This window comes from Micropterus salmoides, unplaced genomic scaffold, assembly GCF_014851395.1.
Source record: "Micropterus salmoides isolate LMB-PRFRI ecotype aquatic unplaced genomic scaffold, ASM1485139v1 Ms_hic_scaffold_4, whole genome shotgun sequence".
Taxonomy (NCBI): domain Eukaryota; kingdom Metazoa; phylum Chordata; class Actinopteri; order Centrarchiformes; family Centrarchidae; genus Micropterus; species Micropterus salmoides.
In genome coordinates, this window is record NW_024043372.1 from 3,487,586 (window position 1) to 3,507,427 (window position 19,842).

The window sequence follows — 19,842 nt, forward strand, 5'->3', positions numbered from 1 at the left end:
TTCCTTGAAAGAAGCCCTGAGGTTTTATTAAACATGAAAACTCCACCACGAGAAACCGCTACAGAAACCAGTGTCTACTTACTTGTCTTGAGGCGTTCATGTAGAAAAACAAAAAAGTAAGTCACAAAAAAACTACCAAACAATTCTCAGATAATTCAGTGAACACAGACTGATACGAATACAAATCAGGGGAGAAACGGGGACATGTTTCAGTAACTTGCCCAGCCTAGTTTTTTATCATCAAACCATGACAGTCTTGGATTTCAAGCGCAAACACACTTTCTTTACAAAGTTTGACCTTCTGTTTGAGAAAAAAACTACTACATATACTCAACTGTACATGAGTATTTGAGTATTGTGCAGATGTATACTTCCACTGCAATACATTACTAGATACTTTAAAAAAAAAATGTGTTGTGGCAAAGCAGTTTGGTATCTGGACGAGATACATTAAAATGATATCAACAAGTCACATGCATTATTCTTAATGAGTATTTGTGTTTTTTATACTCAAGCTTGTGTACTTTAAAATTTTGAATGCATGACGTTTGTTGTGCAGAATCTTTCACTTTTATGTAAGTAAAGCATCTGACGGCTTCACACTGATGTTCATCCATCTGACAAACCTACAGTCTGTGTCTCACACTGACAAAAATCTCCATTTATTTTGTTCCAGTGAAATTGTTTATTATGGACAATGTTTTCATATTAGCCTATTGAAACTGCTTTTGTTGAATCTTAACTGAAAGTTTATTTCATTTTAATTTAATAAAATTGTATTCATATTGTCCTAGACAGTTTTGTTATAGGCTATTATTCTGTTTTATAGGCTACAATTTTACAGAAATCACTTTGCTGCAGTGTAAGTAGGCAGCCCAGGCCTATCTATAATAAAAAAAAAAAAAATCTTAATTCATGCTGCTATTGTGCCCATTGTCTGATAACCTAAAAGGGTTTAATTTGGCAAATGTAGTCCGATTTGAAACGTGGGCTGAAACCGTCCTACAGACAGAACTTCGAAGTCGGATCTTCCGAGCAGTACGTGAAGGCAGCAGCAGGCAGCGGAGGGCCGGTGAGACTGAGGGTGAAGGAGCGGCTCAGCACACATGTGTTCAGTTTGTTTATAACGCGTGGAGCCTTCAGGTGACCCGACACTGAACTGACCTGTAGACGCCGCGTCACGTCCAGCTGAGGTGGAATATCAGAGTCCAGAGATCCGCATCCCGACACCAAGTCCTGCTCGGTGAGTTTCCACAAGTTTTATTCTGAAATGTGTCTGGATGCGACACTTGCTGCACCCTCGGGAGGAAACAGCGAGGGAATGAAAGTGGCTCTAGTTGGAAAAGCAAGTTTATTTAAAGGATTGGAGTCTGGAGTGTTGTGGACTATCTTTCTCCTGATGTTTCATCTTCACAAAACTGAGCTCTTCAGTCAGTTTGAAGCTACAGTATGATGACCAATTTGAGCATCATCACTTTTCATTTTTCAAAACTTGTTTCATATTTCACCCTGGAGTCAAGTGTACCGAGGGGAAGTTTCCAGGGGTCCTTGAAACAGATTGTGTGGACAGTGAGGAGGTTCCAGGGGTTCTTGTAGGATATTTTGGTTCCTAGATTTTTATTTTTTTTTTAGCTTGAAAGCATCTTGTAGAGGTTAGAGTGGTCATCAGGAGTTTCCAGTAGAGGTTAGTGGTCATCAGGAGTTTGTTGCAAGTGTTCACCCACTGAGGACAATCCAGGCGTCCTTTTAGAAGTTTTGGGGGTCAGTGAGATGTTTCCAGGGGTGTTTGAGGTGATGCAGCACTAAATATTGTAAAGTTTAAGCTGCAAGAACGACTACTTTCCCCACATTACTGTTATATTTTCGCCATAAGGAGAGTGTTCCTGGTATATGGGGGCTGTTTGTACAAAACATCCAAGGCTTCATGTGCTTTTTGAGCCGGTGAAATAAACCGTCTATGATAACTGAGTGTTTGTACTGTAAGCGTCCAGAGGAACTAGTTTAGGAACAGATCGGTGGAGGACTGATCTGTCTGAACCGTGTCTCTGCTGTGAGTAAACCTCCCCCAATTGTCCCCGGCCTTTCCTGTTATGGAGTTCAACACCCCCTCTGCTGTACAATCTGTGACTGGGACTGCTGTTTCCTGCCCAGTATACGTGTGTGTGTGTGTGTGTGTGTGTGTGTTGAGATTGTTGTTTTCCTGGCTGCATTGTGTCACTGTGTATCCTAAACAGCAGAGCTGCTGTTGTAGTGATGATGATGGAGTGACCCTGACACACAGCCACCTCTGGGTTGTGTGTCTTTGTGTTTGCATATGTACATTTACTCGAGTACTGTATTTCAATGCTATGCTGCTTAAATCCAGAACGAGTAACTAACTGCAGCAACACACTGCCTCAGTGGTCCAAGAGACAGACAGAAGAGGAGAGACGGGTCAGAGACAACGTGTACCTGAGGCCTGGACAGAAACACGTGATTCCTATTTATTGAATGGAGCACTAACCGTGAGACCTGATAAACTATCCACAAACCTGATCAGGCATATTTTGGCTCTTACAACTTTATTTAGTTTTATTTTCTTAGAAGAAGTGAAAAAACATCTAAGGAGTAGTTGCTGCAACTAACGATTATTTATCTTATTGCTTAAAAAGTAATAATTAAGCTGCTTTATCTCGTCTTTGTCAGAAAAAGTAAATAAATGAAGTGTGATAGAGCCCATTAAAGCTGATGTACCGTCTCAGCACCTTCTGAGAGCTGAGTAGAGCCTGTTTAAGCTACTTGACTCCCTCTCAGTCAGGGGTCACCCAGTGGAGAGGGGTGTTACACCGGCTTTATCTGGCCGGCTGCTGAGTGAAGAGTGTAAAAATGATGGAAACGTCAACACAAGGTGAGGAGCCCAGTGGAAGTCGGCACTTGACTGACTGAGAATGAAGAATGAGGCTGTCAGAAAGGAGGGGCAGATACAGATCTCTGAGCATGCAGCAGGCTTTTTGCTCATGTTTTTAAAAGCTGAATCGAGCATCGCACCACAGGCCTAGAATCAACAAAGACTCCAGATAAAAAACTCTTATCTGATGGCCGCCGGCCAAAGAGAAGCGACGGTCAAAGCTGCAGCACTTAAGAGTTGCATCGCTTTCTCTTTTGATTGGGTTTTTGTAAACTGAGCAGTCGTGAAATCTTAACTATACATCTGCAGACAAAGTTGAGTGGAGGCCTCAACCTCGTGTGGGAATTAGAAAACAAAACCTCATCGGGGTTCATTATAGCAGACTGTAAGAACACAAGCATTTTACATTTGTTATGCTGCAGCCGTTTCTTTTCAGCTTAACGATTGAAAGGTTTTGGACTCATTCTTTAATCCAAACCGATCATGGTCATCGGTGGAATCTGACAGGAATAATGAGTGTTTGTCTTCTGGTCTTGTAGCAGTGAGACTTTATTATTGTTGGAAGCTCGGGCTCACATCACCACCAGATTACCATGTCACACGCCACAGCGGCCTCGATCCTTATCAGTACACGTCATGGCTGAGAAGTCCCAGCTTTTCCAGGTGTCTAAAGTTGGTGGGTTTTCTGACAGTTTAATCAGGAATCACTTTTCCAACAAGACGTACAGGTGCAACACACTCCACAGAAACCATCATGTTATAAATCAGAAGCTTTGTCCTCTGTACGGAGGCCCTTTCGGACTCGGGCTCAGCTTCACGCCGTCAGACTTGGCTGAGCTGCAACCTGTTGGCTTTTGCTGAATGCTAATAGCATTGTGGCTAAAAAATTAAAGAAATCTTTTATTGGCTGTCTGTCTTTTCTCTCTCTGACCCTCTGAGGCACCTTTTTGTATTTTCAAGGTGCTTTCTGATTAAACATGAATCAGATATTCTATTTTATACTTTTAGTATATTTTGATGCTAATGCTTTTGTACTCTGACCAAAGTGAAAGATCTAAGTACTTCCTCCTGCAGCCCTACGCTCTGGACACGTGTTGGCTGATAGATATGTGTGCTGATCCTGTGATCTGTCAGTCACAGGAAGGTTTCTCTAACCTCTAGCCACAAGCCTGTATTGTTTTCTACAATATGTTTCCTGCAGTCAGCTCAGACGCTGGCATTCTTTCTCTCTTTGATCGTCGTACAACTTCCCAAATGCGCCTCTGAAATGTGCTTCTCATTTTCCATGGATATGAGGCTGATTTCGTACAGGTTGTGCGTCTGTTTAAAATGCAGGTCTGTTTTCCATTCGGTTCCACATGGCCTCTCGATCTGCGTTGCTGCTCCGACAGCCGGACAGTGAGAGGCTGTTTCACGGTCCCCGAGGCACAAAGTGTTCAGATCAAGATTTGATCTGGGAAGCAGTAAATCTGGTTCTGCTCTGTCAGGTTCTTGTCTCCAAGTTTGGGGCATTTTTCTCTCTATTCTCTCTGAGTATCATATGCATCCTGAAACAAGTATAGGTTTGTGCCTGTTTTTTGTGCCCCTGATCCCAACCCGAGTCATTTCCGAGTCCCAATCTGATACGTGTATTTTTCTAGATAATACAGCGTACACTTCCAGTACATTAAAGTATTGTCAATGTCTCGAGGAAATTTCTGTCTTTTTAAAAAGTATCCTCCATGCGTGTGTTGCTTCGGTGCTGCGTTTGCCTGAGTTACCTGAGCGAGCTCAAGTGTTCTGTTGTATCTCGGACTGCTTTCATTTTTCAGTCTAAAATATTTCCACACTGCAGACATTATTGCCGGGTCCTGCCACAAACTCTGCTCTCCAACACTTGTGTGACAGCTACCCTACAACACAGGACGCCAAAACAAAAAACGCCTTGGTCGGCCCAGATTCACATTTTTGAGATCGGATCGGGGCATCCCTAAAAAACAGTTAGAAATTCCTGTCGCCATTTACCAGAATTTCAAGGTGACATCTTTAACTTTTTTTTGTTTTTTGTTTGACCAACACCTCAAAATTCAAAGTATTTGACTTGATAAAATGACATAAAACAGAAAAGAAGCAAAGCTGTCGATTTTAGGTGGAAGATTATTTTGCGTTTTTCCTTAAACCTTCCCTAAATGATGAATCTGAGAGGGGAGTCAAGTTGACAGATCATTTCCTGTTCATCAACTAACTGATTTACGGCTCAAACTAACAGTTTTCACTATTGATGAATCTGCTGATTATTTTCTCGTTCGTTTTCTCTATGAACAGTTACTGTAAATCTAACTGTAAACAGCAGATTTAGGACATTCTTTGCATTAAAAAAACTGAAACAATTAATTGTTTCTAATAAATTTTCTGTCAATTGACTAATTGATTAATTGACCGACTCTTCCAGCTCTAAAGTGATTGATTGACCAGTTGTTTCAGTACGTCGGTGTGTGTCTCACTTGCTCATGTGTGCTTTGATTGGCCCCAGGCAGTCTTTCTAATTTGTAACTACAGTTCTGTGATAACAAAATACAAATCTCAGTGAAGCTTTTATTTGACCTTTAACCCTCTCTGTTCATAAACATATCATCACATGCACGTGTCCCTGCTGCACAATAAAGGACTCATGTGGGCCGTTACCGTGAGTTAAGACTTCTGGGCCAGGCGACTGCAGGAGTCTGGCTCTTTGAGCTCTTTGGGACAGAGGCGGAGTGAGACTTTACATCACTTTTAATGGAGGGAGCTGACAACGTGCAGCGAGTCAGTATTGGGGACGTGGCCCATTTCACAAAGTCACTTCCCTCGGTGGGAAGTTTACATTAGTGTAGGGACACTAGATGGAAAACGTCACGGAGGAGTGATAAACGTCGATGGAAATTCCTTCACAGGTTCTTTGGCTAACTTAGAGATGCAGTAAAGGAGGTTTTTATGACCTTGTAGAATAGATCATACGTAGTACACTGTTATGTACAGGGCTTTCATTGGGTTACTCAATGATGACAAGCAAACATTTCCTAAAATATAAAAGATGATGATGTATCTGTGTATATTTAAATGTATCCTGTATGTTATGCCTAAGAGAAAACATTTAAAATATTCAGAAGAAAAATGCTCAAACACTGTAACAGTCTACTTCGTTTGACTTGAACTACAATTAATTTTTATATATTAATATATAATAATAGTATAAAATAGCAGGTGGCGTGTCCAGCATGAACAAATAAAGGCTGGTAAACAAATCCCCATGCGACCCAGCTCACATAGTAAATGTCAACCGTCATGTTAAACTCACCTTGCTGCTTGAAGTTTGTGCTTTTGACAGAAATACCTGTTTCTCAAAATGACGTCCATAAAAAGTGCTTCTTGTTGCCATCGACAGGCTCAGACTTTTCTACGAGGTGTCTTGACAGCGTCATGGAAGGATCCTTACGAGTATCTGCCCGTGACTTCTTATAGTGTGAAGTATAGATAGGGAAGTGTCGCTGGAGGGCAGTTCTCACTCTGAAATGTCATTAGAGGCGAGTTGTTGCAGGAAGACGATGGTGGAAAGATGAGTCAGAGTTGGAGTTTTAGATTATCCTTTGAAGCTTTCCACTAACATGAAGACTGGACTACTTTTTGATGTGAAATCTTTCATTCACTGCACCAACGTCGATCGGGAAAAGTGAAAGCACTGACATTAACTGGTCAATGAAAACAGTACTGATGACATTAGTGCTGAGTAAATGAACATAATTAAGGCAAAAGGTAAACAGAGGACATTTTGAGGTTGGGAGGCAGGTGAAATTAAAAAAAAATAAAATGCTGCAACTAAATTTCATTATTACAGTAATTGGTCATCTGAGATTTATGTCCAAAACAACATGGGTATCTTTATAACTGCCTGTTGTGTATATGTGTAATTTCTATATGTACAGTATATCTGTCAGTTGGGAACAAGATTGATGCTAAAACAATATGACGCCCGGTTACACCCCAATCCAGCTGCACACACACCAACCTAAAGTCACCCTGTCACAATGAAAGAAATCAGGATTTCACAGAAACCCAAACTTCCCATCAGGTTTATAAAATCCCCATGAAATCATGTGTTCCGCTGTAAGGACAGGTTGTACATTTTAGTCATAGTTTGAGAAACAAGGACTTTCCGTTATGATTATTCCCAAAGCAAGAGCTAGAATTATTCCTAAAGGTGCCTTGATTGGTTCGTAATCTTTGCTATTAAAGGCGTCATGCACAGAAACCCCAGCAGCTTCTTATGTGCTTCTCTTTTTATGTCATAGATATTTAAAAAAAAATTGTCAAATATTGGCTTCAACCATGGATGACTTTGTTCTGGATCACTTTCTTCTTAATATAATGGAGCAGAATATGTTTCATCTTGCATCTTAAATTATACCATTGGGTGTCCCATGTTCATGTCATCTAAATCATCTTACCCTCACTGGGTACCCTGAGAGCTGTACTGCTTAATCCCGGGAGGTGCAAACTAGGGTTGGGCAATGGCTGACAGACATCATGACGTTTAGCAGGCATCGTGATTGTAAACCCCCCCCCCCCCCAGAGGTCTGTTTTCAAGCTGTTGCCCTCCATATTGCCACAGAAGTTTGCACAAAACCCCGAGTGACACAATCATAACCCTTCTTTAAGTCCACACAAGCATATTGATTCTGGATGGGTGAACTGCCCTTGACCCATGAAGCGCTGGTTTACTGTTCCATGACGAAGACAGAATCCGCATTACTCTTCCCTTATCTGGGGTTCGACCGTCGGCCTAAGCCTAAAACTTTCCTGAGCTGTGTGGTACCCAGACCCTCCGGTCTCCAGGAAATCAACGCAGCATCTACAGGTCCACAGGCGCTACCCCCCTCGACCTCCAAACAACATTGAAAAGACACGTCAACCGTGACAGCCCAATAATATCCACCCTCTATAGCATCTCAAGATGAATCTCATCCATTCTTGTTGTCTTTACCGCTGCAAAGCTTTATGATTGCCTCATCGAGCTCCGCCTGAGAGAAGAGGGAGAAGACATACCTGGTTTGAACAGTAGCATGACATGGACCTGCTGTGTTCACCCGCCACAGTCAAGGTTAAGATTCAGACCGTGACAATACAATTAAACTTCCTCTGTGTACTTCAGAATCCTTTTCACACGAGTTGAGAAACGAGTCTTTCTGCTGGCAGAAGTAATGTTCTCACACACACACACACACATAGAGGTTTTCGCCAAAAATGTGTTTTTAAAGCAAATGTTTTACAACTCAGCTAACAGTATGTGTATGTATCCTGGTAAAATGAATTACCAACCCTCTGCGTGACATTCACTCTGCTCTCCGCAGTTATTTCTGCGAGCAGCCTGCAGTTTTTTGAAGCTCCTCTGGGGAAGTTTAAGGTTTAGTTCGTTGCTCAGGGACGGCACAGAAGTAGCTGATGAGGGAGGGGAAGCAGTTCCTCCGTCCTCCACTCCCTGATTTTTTTTTTTTTTCCTACTCATAAACAAACTCTTCAATTACAAATGATTTCCACCAAACCACCCAGCAGTCGTCAGAATCGGCGGAGACTTCCCCACCCTTTACCTTGTGGTCGCTGAATGAATGATGGCAGGTTTCTTAGAGTTTCATCATCCCTGGGTTAACATCACAAGATAAAATATTCAGAGCCGTGATTTAAAATGTGACATGCCCTGCAACCACAGCTAAACACACAGACACACCACATTGATGAAGAGCCCAGAATAACATCCTCTTCATCCTCCGTGAAGGGTCTTGTATGACTAAATAAATTCATTCTTCTTCTTCTTCCTTCAACCCACAGCTATCCGGCTATGGGACCCTCCTGTGTTTAGAGAGCTGGACACAAACGCACACTTTCACACGCAAACCTTTTTTGTTTTTTTGCAAAGCTGAGAAATTCCCCACCTTTAAGTGCACCAGTGTTTTTTTTACCACAAAGGACAGACACCCCAAAGGAAGAGACACACAAAGAGGGACATAACGAGTGAGAACGAGAGAGTTAATTTATTAGTTCATGGGGAAAAAAATGTTTGTTGTTCTGTCAGCCCACCTCAACACTCACTACACTTACTGTCAGCACTCTCCCACAGGCCAGGGTGGGCGCGTCAATACAGGCAAAAAGTTTGCAAATGTGTGAGTCTCTACTGTGATTCAGTGATTGACACACTTCCTGAGGGTTGGGAAAGTTCTCAGCCTCCTAACGAGAAGGGGTGTGTGTGTGTGTGTGTGTGTGTGTGTGATCATTTCTGAGCTCTTTCAGTGTCTGTTATGGGACAGTCTGTGCCGTGGAAGTAACTGTGTTATACTCTGTGTGCGCGTCCTCCAGGCGATGTGCATTCACAGGCGGAGAATGGCCCTATTGTGGTTAATGGTCGTTAGGATGCTCTGTGTGTGTTTTGTTGTCGTTCCTTCCTCCTCTGCTGTTTCCTGAGTGTGTGAAAGAAATAGAAAGGGACGTGAAGGAAAAAGACACGAGAGAGAGAGAGAGAGCATTTCTTGAAGATGTGTAAAATGTTGCTTTTGTGTGTGTTGTTTGCTTTTGTACTTAACTTGCATTTACTGGCTTCTTCTTCGGTGACATGTCAGTGGCAGAGAAAGAGGGAGAAACACAATGAAGTTGATTATGTCAAATATAAATGTGAAAAAAGATAATTTTACAGTTAAATGACTTGCTTTCTGGGGATTTTTCCTTTGCTCGCTTTCTGGCATAGTTAGATGAGCAGACTGATATCAATTCAATTCAGCTTTATTGGCATAAATGTCAAAACAACAATATTGCCAAAGCTACAAATAAGAAACAAAAGAACAATTCATTTCATGCAGTTCATTAAATAAAGTAAATAAAACCGTAAAAGTGTGCCTTTTTGTGTTAAAAAAAAAAAGTAAATAAAAATATTAAAAATAAAGTAAATAAAACGGTAAAAGTGTGCGGTTTTGTGTTTAAAAAATAAAAATAATAATAAAAAGTAAATAAAAATATTTAAAATAAAGTAAATAAAACAGTAAAAGTGTGCATTTTTGTGTTTAAAAAAATAAAAGTAATAATAAAAAGAAATAACAAATATAAAAAATAAAAACAAAGTAAATAAAACAGTAAATGTGTGTGTTAAAACAATAAAAGTAACAATAAAAAAGAAATATTAAAAATCTTGAGTGATTGTGTTTTGTAAATTCAGTTCATATGCAAAGCAGTCAAAAAATCTATAGCAACACCTGTCACCTGAGTAAAGGTTCCCACTTCCTGTTTTTGAAGCAAAGCAGAAAGATGACACCTACCGTATCCACAAAAACCCGTATATGGAACAAAGCGCATTGACCAAAATGTCAAACTACTCCTTAAACCCTAACTTAATGATAATACTGTTCCTTGTCGTCAAATCGAAAGCCCCTAACCAGCAGCGAATGTATCTCCTAACAAGTCCTGTGTGTGTATCACAGCTTCATATATCTTCTTCCTCTGAGCCACAGAGCTCCAAACTGTAAAAACACCTCAGTGAGCCTCACTGCTGCACTGGATGACCCGTTCATTCACCACCATGAACACACTTACTGCAGTTTATTCTGACTCAGCCCCACACACACCGTCCTGCTGCACCAAATACTCAGAGAACCACATGTGGATTCATCTGCTGCTGAAAATAGTCCCCAACAAATGCAGTTGAGTAATGTTTATTCAAATCTACAGTGTCCAGCTGTTTAAATTATGTTATGTTTATTTGACTCATTTTGACATTGATTTATTTCGTCAGCAGGACCCCATGGGCTTGGGCTGAGTGCCAGAGACGAGGCAGAGCAATGGGACAGAACGGATTTGTTAAGTGGCTTGTACGAGTGATTTAGGAGAACTTGCCGCATTCACCAGTTTCCTTGTATTTTGAATTTTCTCTTACATACAAACACAAATTCCAGTTTTAATAATGCCAGCCTTATCCTGTAGTACCTGCACAACACCTGTTTGTGTGACATGATCAGATGTTTTTATTAACATTTCATGAAATCCGGGTGCATAAGAAGAGTTATGATCCTTTAGCTTCCTGCCATATATGTGTTCTCTAAGACTTTCTCTATGTACACAAAAGGCCTATTTCTCTCAAATACTGTTCACAAATCTGTCAAAATCTGTTTGTGAGCACTTCTACTTCGCTGAGATAATCCATCCACCTCACAGGTGTGACATATCAAGATGCTGATCAGACAGCATGGGTATTGCACAGGTGTGCCTTAGGCTGGCCACAATAAAAGGCCACTCGGAAATGTGCAGTTTCACTGTCTTGGGTCGGTCCAGGGGGTCAGTTTCTGGTGTGACCACCATTTCCCTCACGCAGTGCAACACATCTCCTTTGCATATAGTCGATCAAGTTGTTGATTGAGACATGTGGAATGTTGGTCCACTTCTCTTCAATGTGAAGTTGCAGTCAGGTCGAGACCCCGATGAGGACGACAAGCATGCAGATGAGCTTCCCTAAGACGGTTCCTGACAGTTTGTGCAGAAATTCTTTGGTTATGCAAACCGATTGTTGCAGCAGCTGTCCGGGTGGCTGGTCTCAGACGATCTTGGAGGTGAAGATGTTGGATGTGGAGGTCCTGGGCTGGTGTGGCTACACTTGGTCTGCGGTTGTGAAGCCAGTTGGATGTACTGCCAAATTCTCCGAAACGCCTTTGGAGATGGCTTATGGTAGAGAAATGAGCATTCAATTCACAGGCAACAACTCTGGTGGACATTCCTGCAATCAGCATGCCAATTGCACGCTCCCTCAAAAGTTGCGACATATGTAGCATTGTGCTGTGTGATGGAACTGCACATATTGGAGTGGCCTTTTATTGCGGCCAGCCTAAGGCAAACCTGTGCAATATCCATACTGTCTGATCAGCATCTTGATATGCCACACTTTCACCTGTAGAGAAAGTCTTAGATCTTTGAGTTCAGCTCATGGTGAATGGGAGCAAAAACAAAAGTGTTGTGTTTATAATTTTGTTCAGTGTACATATCAGAGGTTTTTTTTTATTGATCAGAAGATATCCTCTGATTTCACACAGCAGTGTAGCAGAGTTTTATTTTTGGTGTCATATTATTGTAGCTTTGCAGCATTGGTCCAAGCCAACTTTATGATATATTGAATGTTAAATTGTTGCTGCTCGGAGCAGACAGCAGACAGCCGAGACAGAGTGAGAGGGACCAAGCAAATAAAACTTTATTTTTACAGCACGTTTCATTCCAAGGGAAATGCAGAGTGTCTGACATGAAGAGCAAAGAATATTAAAAGTATATACTCTTACTGAGTGACCGACGCGCAGATGGAGGGCAGACCACCCAGCCAGGCTTACATCAGTGTCTCCGTCCCAGAGGACATGACAGCTGAGCAGCACAGGGTTTATGTATCAGCTGCCTCACTGGGAGCCAAGATAGCCGGGTCACAGCAGAGGATGTACTGCCTTACACCGAGGGTCAGGGCCCAGTGTGGGTCACTGGCCTGGTTCTAGTGGGGACCCCTGCATGACAACAATGGAAGGGATTAGCTCTGACACAAGACGACTGACTTAGAAAATAAAACAAACTGTGGTGTGTTTTTAAAAAAGCGCTTCATGATTTTGCAGATTTAATCATCTTTCTTAGAAGATTCAAAGAAAGACTTAAGGTGAAGAGTATAACTGTGTGATGTTTTTGAATCGGGCTTTTTTGAGCCATGCTAGAAGCTCTAGGGACAACACTGTCAGTCTGTTGGTCACTTTGGTGCAGACTGAAATATCTCAACAGCTGGTCGATAGATTGACTTGGAATTTAATACAGACATTCGTGGCCCCCAGAGGAGGAAGCCTAATGACTTTGGTGATCCTCTGACTTTTACTCTAGCTCCATTAAGAGGCTAACATGTGGTTTTGAGTTGGCACAGCAACAGTTTGGTACACACATTCACATCTCCCTCAGAATAACTTGGGTGAATACTCAATGCGGCTCCTGCCAAATCTCTCAGGGGGGACAATTGTTGCGATGATCAGGTCAAGGTCGTTGTCAATGTCTAATGAATGAAAAGTTTTGTACAGCAGCTGATCGTAGTGAGAGCAACAAGCCGTTGGACTGCCCGGTCGTTTTCAGGTCGCAGAATCGTAGCTGTGCTGCTGGGCGCATGACGTAAACACGAGACCTCCCAGAACCCATAGAGATTGCGTTGCAGCGCCAGTGGCTCAAAAGAAAGTGCCTTTACATGAAAGTCTATGAGAGAGAATTACAACCAGCCTGAAATCCCCCCAAAAAGAGGCGGGACTCCACAGAACACGACATGATGCTGATTGGACAACAATATTCAGTGTCAACAACAGTCACAGCTAACTGTGTTGTGAGAAAAATCTCCCTAATGAACAAACCGCCCCTGTGATCACTTAAGTTTGCACCACATTTTAATTCCAGTGCTTTGGTTTATGACCAAAAACCTGCAGAACTAGTTGTTGTGCTAATTTATCAAGCTAACATGCCAAAATTAGAAAGTGAATGTAAACATTATACCTGCTAAAAGTAAGTATGCTGACTTTTACTCCTTTATTTAATGATTTTTGGGGGCATTTTTGCCTTATTTGATAGTGAAGAATGAAGAGAGAGATGGGGCCAAAGGGCTGCCGGTTGGAATCGAATCCGAGCTACCGGAGCACCCCTGACTTTGAGCCTTGATTAAATACACAAGCAGTGTGATATTTTAAAATTAAAAATAGAAGCCAGTCTATCCAACGCTAAACCTGTGCTGCATGTGTCCTCAATTTCAATAAAACGAGCAAAGCCTGCACACGGACTCCCGACCAAAACATTTTTAATTTAAGTAAACAGCATTTCGATCCCAGTTGGATTAAGTCAAAATTGAATTTAAAAATGAATACACACACACGTACCACACATTTTTGAAGAGTCATCAATTTTACTCACCCTGTGATGGGAGGCCCTTGCACATTTAAGATCAAAAAACTTTTTTGCCTTTCATAGTGATTTTTTTATGTTCAAGGAGTCCTGATTCTTGTGTCTGAACAATTAGAGACCGGTTTGAAAAGAAACTTACACATGTGCTGCTTTAGGAAGTTAGAATATAAGGCTATACTGTTAGCATAGCATTAAATACTGGATGACACAAGTTCGTTAAAGAGGTGGTATTATACTCATTTTCAGGTTCAAAATATTATTTAGGGGTTGTACCAGAACAGCTTTACATGGTTTAATTATCAAAAAACACCATATTTTTGTCATAGTGCACATTGCTGCAGCTCCTCTTTTCACCCCGTGTGTTAAACTCTTCGATTTAGCTGTGGAGTGATACATCTGCCTGACTAATGAACAAATGATCTTTGTTGGGAGTTGCACATGCGCAGTTCCTAGTTATGGAATACTAGCCAATCAGAACCAGAGAAGGGCGGGTCAGTGAGAAGCCCGTAAACAGCTCGGGTTCAGCAGTACATGTTCAGTTTAGAGCAGAGTTTTCTGTTGGAGATGTGAACTCCCTTTGGGCTGGACTTTGTGCTTTTCACTTTGCAAACCTGTTACATGCACAAAAAAGGTATTTAACTCAATAAAAGAGAGGGGAAAAGCCAAAAAGCAGAATACCACCTCTTTAAAATGGCAGGATGGGGTAATTTGAGCCAAAAGACCTGGGGGAAGTGGAGCCAGCTATTTTACTGTCTTTTTACATTGCATTCTTAAGCATCACATAAATGATGTGACATTATGCATTTTAGACCAGAATACCATCGTGCCATGCTTCTTCTACCCAGCAATTTGGGCCACTTTTCTTTGGAAAGCCATATCTTGAAAACAGTCAACAGTCAATTTTAGATCCAATAAGATTATTCCCAGGGTTACACCACATCCTAAAATATAGGTACAAATTTTAGTTGGAGGCATTACTGTCATGGCGTTACTTTAAAGATAGCTCAAGTAAAAATTGTCCCTACCCACCCCGCTCTCCCCTACAGTATATAACACTAGGCTCTATGATGACAGGTGTGGTTTACCATCCAACCCAATCAGACAGTAATACATGAAATATATCTTTTCATCGCTGATTTACACTGACCTGCTGTTGTGCATAAAATGAATCCTTCTAACATCTACTTCGGTTAATAAATTAATAAATCATAACCTCCTGCATCTTGTAAAGTTTATCAAACCGGAAATTCACCGATATCAGCGTGTTCTTATCTAGACATGAGTTCATTTGTGAAAACAGTCTTTTCACGTTTCACTCGACAGTTGCACTGTATCACAGCCAGACCTGAGTGTCAAATAGTGTTCAAAAATATTAATCAAAATGTTTTAATCTGCTTGAAGTTCCTGACTGGTTCTTCCCAGTGAAGCCGATCACAGGTGGAGAATGTAAAAGTCAGTTTGATTTAGTTTCCGTCTTTAGATGACAGCTCATCTCCTAATGCGCTAAACTAACACACCCATCGAGCTGAGAAATGTGAGCAAATGAGTGAGGTAAGGCGCTTATGTTAGGAGTGTGATAACGCTTTAAGATCAAGCTGTTTTGATTTTTAATATAATGAACTTCTTATGCAACCAATGTGTATTTTGAAATATGGCTTGCTGCTGCCAGATTAAACTGACTGATAACCACCTGGTGCTATTAATCACTCTCTTTGACAGCAATTCACTTTTTGTTTATCTGTTGCTGTGCGTTTTATCAGTCTCTTGATGAATCGTTTAATCATTCTCAGTTGTTGCTGTATCTTGTTCTCTTCCTGCTTTCTTTGTTATAGTAGAATTAACACCTGAGTCACGTTTGAGAGCATTTAATGGTAACTTTTAGACAGTGCACACATTTTAAGTCTACAAAACAGATGATGATAAAGTCATGCACCAAGTTAACCATAGAGTTTGTTCCGGTGATGGTTTAGGACACTTTTAATTTTAACTTTAGTTTAGCACCACAAGCTAACATTAGACATTTGCTAGCTTAGCCCTGCTATGCTATGTTACCTTTGTGCTCTGTTAGTTAACGTACTGTCTTTATATCTGGATCCCTCTGGGTTGAAGTTCACAGACTAGCAGGAATGGCAAGAAATCAAGAATTACTGTTGCTGTCACCACAGCGTGGTCATTTACGCACATTGTCAAGTAAAGCTCAGTGATTTCCGCCTGTAAAAACAATTACATGCATCAAATGTCCCCCATCAGCGTAACGACTCCAGAATCAGTACTGATACAGGAGAACATTTGCTAAATGAACAACGATTTGTTGCAGAACTGATATACTTTTGTGGACGTTGCTTCTCGTTTACTTTCTTTACCGTTCAAAGTATGTGTAACGACACAAACCAGACAGCAGTCTGTCGTAATCACTGCCGGTCTTACAGTCTTATTATTATAATCACTCTCCTCTTTATTTGCTCCTATTGTGTTAGAAAAACCCACTCCCATCTGCAGAACATCGGTTTGTGTGCGTGTTTATTAGCTGGCACACAAACAGCATTACCTCCCCAACAGCGGCACTATCAGACTCTATTGTGCCATTGTTTGTCTAGCCTCCTAATTAATAAGCTCTTATCAGGACAGAGGCAACAATAATGTATTTCTGCCAAGCCAAACGCTTCCTTCCCCTCCGTAACCATCCGAACAAACCTTGGAGCTGGCGCCAAGCGACCGCAACACAATGCTCAGCAGACACACACAGACTCTTGCTTAGAGTGGACACAGTATTACAATATTACAGCAATGACCTATTTATAATGTTACTATTTAAAATTTTAAATTAGGGTGGAACATTTTCATTTGCTCTGTTCCATGACCACATGTAATCAGATCTACTGACCCCAACAGTTATCTTAGTACTTAATAGGTTTCCTAAAGTTTATAAATGTGCAGTAATTTTGTTCTCCGTTTCGACGTTTGTGAGGTAAATTTTATAAACAGCATCTGAACTATACAGAAAACTGTGAAGTTACAGAACAACAATGATGAAACCCTGATTTCGTCAACTGAAAAAGTGAAGTCTCCTTCCAGTCAAACGTGTGTTTTGCTTCACGTACCTTCACAGTGCTGAAGAAGGGAAAGTTTCTCACCTTAAATCTGGGTTTAACCACTAGCTTGGAGATAATAAAGGTCCAGATTCCATCTCGCATCCAAACCTTTGAGACTACAAACACAGAGAATGGACATCGTGTGTCCAGCTGCTAAACGTTTGATATGAAAAAGGAGAAAGTGAAATTTAAAGACTTTTAACGAGGTTTTTAACATTAACATTTCTAACATTTTTGTAGTGGAGTATTTTTTCTTAAAACATGTCTGGGGGAGAACCTAAAGTTAACCATAACTGAAACATCCACATTGAGTCAAAATGATGTCGGCAGGGCAGATAAACCCACCACTGATTGGTTAGGGAAAAACAAACAAAACATAAATCATGTATTGGTTAACATGAACACAATTTCAGGCTGAATGAAGGAAGTGAAATGGCACTTCAGTCTGATGATCTGGATTAAGTTGTTTTGCGTAACACATCATCCTCCCTTAACCTCAGTCGCTCTCTGTAGGGATTTTTTGTTTTGTTTGCATGTACACTTAAAAGTACCACAGTCACGTTTTCCAGCTGTGGTTCAGACGTGCCCGGCGAGACAAAAGAAGAGAGGTTGGTGAGATGGTACGGTCTCTCATGCATATTTAGACTCAGGCATTCATCTGCACGTTGTGCTTACTTTATGGCTTCCAAACGCAGCTAAATATTGTAGTCGTGTCCTTGATTCTTCTGCACACATTGTGTATCACTGTCTGCTCCCTGCTGGGCTCTGTTTTGTCTATATCTAACCGGCCGGGACACACGCACAGCATATACGCAGCGCGTAAACACACAGTATATCTTAAGACACACACACACACACACACACACACACACACACACACACACACACACACACACACACACACACACACACACACACACACACACACACACAGAGAAAGGCTTTGTTTTTATTCATGTCCTCAGGGGAAAGGTTTATTTGACTTACTGCAGGACAATGTAGTTGACATAAAGGACTTTATTTTCGAGGCCATTGTTTGTTCTGCCCACTGTGTTGCTGAATAGCAGGCTGCAGGGTGTGTGTGTGTGTTCTGTTAATAGATCGGGAGATCTGAAGTTACAGTATGTTGAATTAAACATTGACAGACTGAGAGCAGCGTCTTGCTCCTGGGCACTACAGCCGGGTGTATAGCTAGTGATCCACACATTAGCTCCTGAATCTGGGAGTTAGTTATAGAGCAAACGTCGGTGAAAGAAAACATGATTTTAAACTGGTTTCCTTATTTTCTTTATTTGCAGATTTTTGAGCCGATATTTTGAATATTGTAAAGTGCGTTCAGGTAAGCTTATTTCATGAGGAAGTGGATGATTGGTGTAAACAAACAAGTCACCTTGTATAAAAGATGGCTTCTCAGTATTTGCCTGATGAAAGTCTAGCTGGTCAGCTTTCTTTGCAAGTTGGACAGTGTGCGGGAGTTTATCTTTGCAACTTTGGATCCACCTGTCTCTCTCCGATGCACCTTTTTCTCGTTATAGAGGTGCAAAGTAATTAACTGTTCTTCAGGTAAAAGTTTGACACTTCCTTCCAGGTTGGCTGATGAAAATGTGATGTGTTCACATCCACTTTGTAGAAAAGAATAATCAACCTGAAACAAATGTTAGGGACTGTAGGGATATGGCCTTGTTTTTGTTGAGCTTTGTGCTGTGCATGAGATCTATCTCCACTGCAAAATGCGGAAAGGCTTAAACATGATTGAATCATATTTTTAGAACTTCGTGTGCAAGACATTTTAGCATGGCTGTTATTGTTTTGCATTGTCAAGAAATGCAGGTTTCCCCCTCCAACTATGAACTGTTGGTGCCAAATGCTTCACCTAAGCAGAGCACAAACATCCAGTTTAATGATCCGTTTCAGCACAGAGAGAGCAGAAAAGTCTGATCACTAATTCCTCTGCTCCAGCTGTTTGTGTTTCTTGACATGAGCCTGAGATCTGCAGGAGAAGAATCCACACACTTCACCTTTCAGACTGTAGATAACCAGAGCAGCTAGCCACCTGGAGCCCGGACAGTCCTGTAAACTGCTGCAGGTGCTCAGAGAGTGAAACTATCCACGTCACAGTTTGACTCTGAATTGACTGGTTAACTACACATATACAATAAAGCTGCTGCAGCTGTCTTAAAGGCTCATGATTTTTTTCCAACATTTCGAAACAGTATAAGGCTTTTCCTTATTTGATGACTTCTTCACCTTTCTGACTTCATTAGTCAGGCAGCGTTCACGTGAAAGTTAAGTTTGTTCCTCTTCCTGCGTGTTCCAGGAAAAGGATTCAATTCTCAGATCCAACTTATGTTTCTTGAACCACACGTGTGAAGAATTAGGTGTCTGTTGGAAATTAAACCTTTAAACACACAGATTTATAGGAGAAATTCAGTGTGGGTGGGCGCTTTGCTTTGTTTGTCACTGAGCCACTTTAGTGTTGCGCTCTTCTTATCGTCTTCAAGACAACGTGTGTGTGTGTACAAAAGGCTTGTCTTTGTTTTCTTGCAAATTAAACTCACACGTGTACATATTCACACAGTCAAACACACAACAGTGTCCCCTAATGAGGCGTGGGCTAAGACATAATCTAATTTATCTTAATCTCCACATCTAGAATGTCTCTCTCTCTCACAGAAACTAGTATTTTCCAATGAACCACAAACACAGACAGAGCATTACTGTACTGCACAATAACCTTTAATTTGTGGTAATCTCTGCATCTCTCTCTCTCTCACACACACACACACACACACACACACACACACACACACACACACACACACACACACACACACACACACACACACACACACACACACACACACACACACACACAAACAACACCTCTGGGTGTATTTATGGCTAAGCTGAGTTATCTGG

The 19,842-nt window shown here is 41.2% G+C and overlaps 1 protein-coding gene across 1 annotated transcript in view; it reads left to right on the plus strand.

Moving 5' to 3' along the window:
• The first annotated feature begins 1,061 nt into the window (after nucleotides 1–1,061).
• Nucleotides 1,062–19,842, plus strand: part of si:dkey-49n23.1 (semaphorin-3D) — a 112,795-nt gene continuing 94,014 nt past the window's right edge. Inside the window, exon 1 of the mRNA XM_038697693.1 lies at nucleotides 1,062–1,243. The gene's annotated coding sequence lies outside the window, so the exon portion shown is untranslated. The remainder of the gene's footprint in view (nucleotides 1,244–19,842) is intronic.